This window comes from Centroberyx affinis, unplaced genomic scaffold (genome assembly GCF_046629955.1).
Source record: "Centroberyx affinis isolate AG114_WGS23_722 - 3 ecotype Tasmania unplaced genomic scaffold, CSIRO-AGI_Caff_v1 ptg003348l_1, whole genome shotgun sequence".
Taxonomy (NCBI): domain Eukaryota; kingdom Metazoa; phylum Chordata; class Actinopteri; order Beryciformes; family Berycidae; genus Centroberyx; species Centroberyx affinis.
Genome location: NW_027281344.1, coordinates 47,665 through 51,663, shown reverse-complemented (window position 1 = coordinate 51,663; position 3,999 = coordinate 47,665).

Sequence of the window (3,999 nt, the reverse complement as noted above, 5' to 3'; positions counted from 1 at the left end):
TTAGAAATTGAAGCTGTGTACTGTATGTAGGAACGTTTTTTTTTAACTCTTTATCTCTCTCTGTCTCACACTGCGGCTTCCTCTGAGCAGCAGGGTGGCCTAGTGATTACGGAGGCCGTCCTGTAACCGAAAGGTCACAGGTTCGATCCCCGCAACGGTCACATTTACCTCGAGGGAAGTGTCCTTCAGTAAGCCAACAAACCCCTACCTGCTCACTCATTATGGATCACACTGCTTCAGCTAAAAGCCTAAAGTGTAACCGTCTCTCTGCTGCCTCTCTCTCTGCTGTCTCTCTCTCTCTCTCTGCTGTCTCTCTCTCTCTCTGCTGTCTCTCTCTCTCTCTGCTGCCTCTCTCTCTCCCTCTCTGTTCCTCTCTCTGTGACTTTGGAAGGCTGTGCGGAGGCCAGTTTTGGCTGTGGCCTAATATCCCAATAAAACTGTCCTGCCTTTCTATCCTTGCCCTAAATTAACCGAAATGGCCCTAAAAACCTGAATTAAGCCCACAGTTAGACCTTGGCTGTAAAAGAGCAAGACTTTGGTGTTTTTAATCCTCATACCGTCTTATGATTTTAACACCAATACAGCTTTTAACAGTTTTAACACATTTTAGCATTATCACTGTCAGTATGAGATGTGTCACTTTTATATTTATAACACCAATGCTAAGCTTAACCTATGGCCACAGTTCCAGTACTAGCTATGAATTTGTTTTTGCCCCCATACTCGATTTCTGTACTAGGCTGTTATTTGGTGATGGGTTTAACGAGCATTTTGTTTTTATCACTATATTATCATATGATTTCGTTTTAATCGCAGCACTAGCTTTTATATTTTAACACCAGTACAGCTTTTCACACTTGACCACATTTTAGCACCGTCACAGTCAGTATGAGAGGTGTGAGTGACAGTGAGAAGACAAAACAAGGGTTGGAAATTACCACCGGCCTGTTTAATTTGGGCTGTGAAATTTGTCTACTCTACCAGACACTTGAGCAGGTAATCAGCTATCATTTGGAGGTCCTATTCTATACTAAATTCTATACTGAGTAAGTATTATTAGGCTGGTAAAATGGTGATAGTGACTGTTGAATTTAGGGGTTTACCAGCTGCTGGATTTGTTTCTCCCAGAGACTAGGAATGAGGAAGAGAGCGATAGAGAGGGTGTGGGAGAGAAAAAGTTAGTTACTTGCAAAAACAGGGAGAGAAATAATTCAGTGTCCTCTCTGTGGGAGCGTGTGAAAGAAGAGGAGGGAGGGAGGGAGGGAGGGAGGGAGGGAGGGAGGAAGGAAGGAGATGAGAGGGTGGGATAGAGGGAAAGTGTAAGATTCTCTGTCCCAGAATAAACCGCTTCCCTGGAAGTGCCAAGTGGCGTGGCATCTTATCCTGCACTCTGCCTTGGCATGGTCAGTGTGTGTGAGTGTGTTTGTATATGAGTGTGTGTGTATTCAGGCTACACGTGAGTCTCCTAAGTGTGTGGCGCAGAGGGAGAAATTAATCTCTTCGCTCCTGCAGTTTTTGCCTGTGTGCCCGGCTGGAACGTATGTACGAACGCGCCCGTGTCTGTGTTTAGGCTTCAATGTTTACGTCGACGAGCGCGAACTGACATGTTATTATTGCTTCCAGCAGGGAGCCTCTAGTGCTAGTCTAATCCCCCAAGATGCATCGCACACAAAGGTCAGTATAGCTGAGGGGAAACCGGGATAGCCGGCGAGGATTTAGAGCCAAGGATTGGATGTTGAGGGCTCACTTTCAGTGTTAGTGTCCAGTCCTGGTTGTTTGCCCTAAGAAAGAGAGAGAGAGAGAGAAAAAGAGAGAGAGAGAGAGAGAAAGAGAGAGAGAGAGAGAGAGAACAGCAGCAGCTACGCAGGACAGCTAACTGCTTAGAGCCAGTGATGTCATATTGTTAGTGGGAAGGAACAGGTGCTGCTTGGCCTTAAAGTATCAGACTCGACCCCGGCCTTAGCCCAAGAGAAATGCTGGGGCAGGTTCAGTGTTCCACTTAACACACACACACACACACAAACACACACACACAGACACACACATGCCTTCAGCAGGGACAGCTGGCATACATAAACAAATAAGAGTCTCAGCACTGAGACAGCAAAAAGAAAAAAAAAAAGAAAAAAGTCATCACCTCCTCAGAAAAAAGGATTTGGTGTAACAGCATGCACTTCTCTTCCTTTTGAAGATTTCATCAAATTCCGTGAAACCCAGTTTGAACCTCTTAAGCGTGAGCGTGTGTGGCGTCCTCAGTTTTAAAATGGAAACAGAATATGTTGCCAAGAAGCACAGTGGAAGTATAGTGCAGTCTCAGTTACGTGTTGACCTTAAAAAAAGCATCATACCACAAGCGAGCGGCTGCATTGACACCTCCAGAGCGTGTCTGTAGATTTCTATCTGATCTGACACGGTGAGCTCAGTTCGTAGCTGGTCATGGTTAGTTGTTCTGTGTGGCTGGCTGGAGGGTCAACTCACTTCCCTAAACTGATTGTGTTGCAATGGAACTGATGCTGCAGCAAGCACCGTTGCACAATGATGAAATACAGTGTGCTCACTTGATCCTGCAGCTTCACATGTTTGTCTCCTTCCAATAAAAGTCTGCATCAGGCTTTGGTCTAATCAATTATTTAATTAACTCTTAACACATTCATTTGTTAATGTATTATTGGTTAATTTCTAATTAACATTCAATTATTGTGTCAATTGATAATTAACGTTTAATTAATTATGAGGCCAGATCAAGGGTTATTTTAAAACCCAAGGGTGGATGTAACATATTGCATTTGCTCACATTACTGTACTTGAGTAGCTTGTTTGTGTACTTGTACTTTTTTTGAGTATTTTTTAAAGTCAGTCATTTTACTTGAGTACATTTTTATTAAAGTATTGTACTTCACTACATTGTACATCACATCCATTACAGAGGACAGATTTTGCGTGGCTCTCCATCAGCAACAGAAACTAGACAATCGTAAATTGACAAATTGTGGAGCCGTTCACAGTGAGAAGAGGAATCTGGCTTTACCTTGTTTGTGCACTTTATTTTGTAATTTCTACTTTTCCAATGAAAAGAATCTGAACTCCGTCCTCGTCTTTTTAGAATTGGATGAAAAAGATCACAGCTAACAACGTTCTCGTTTCTAAGTAGTAACTCACTAGCTTTTACTCTTGAGTACATTTTATTTGAGCTACTTTTTACTTCAGTAGATTTTTATACCAGTACTTTTACTTCTACTTAAGTAAAATATCAGTACTTCTACTTGAGTAGGACATTCTTGTACTCTCTCCACAGCTGGTAAAACCTGGGTCCAGCACCTTGTGTCCTGCACTGTGTTCCTTAAAACTCTCTCCCAGTCCCCCTGTTATGTAACGAGAGCTTCCTGTTTTGAAATGGCAGCGCAAAACAGGCCCATGTGCAATAGATTTTTTTTTTTTTTTTTCTCATCTACTCTGAGCTGATCTTTTTGTCTCATTCTTTCCCTGTCTTCGTTCCCTTTATCTTCTTTTCTGTCTGTTTCTCCCACCTTCCTTTGCTGTGCCTGCTCTCTCACACACTCATTCTTTGATGAGTGTCTATGTTAACACACACACACACACACACACACAGACTTGGCACACACACCACTAATTTTTTAGAAACAGGAAGTCTGTCGTATGCCGCTCACGCCCTCCTTGTGCCCTCCTCCTCTGTAGCTTTTCAAAAAAAAAAAAGAACGAAAGAAGGAAGTGAGAGAATGAATTGAAAGAGAGAGAGAGAGAGCAGGTTCTCTTCATGTCGGTCCAGCTCCGACTCTGTGTTTATTGACATTGGATGGACTTTCTGACCCGTGGACAATAAGATACCAGGAGACAATAGAGAGGCTTCAGGAGCTCCATCGCTGCTGTTTTGTCCTTCACCGGCCGCCACTGACTCTCCTCCACTTTCTCTTCCCCCTCTCCGCTCCTCTCCTCTCCTCTCCTCTCTCCTCTCCTCCCCTCTCCTCTTTCTCCATGCAG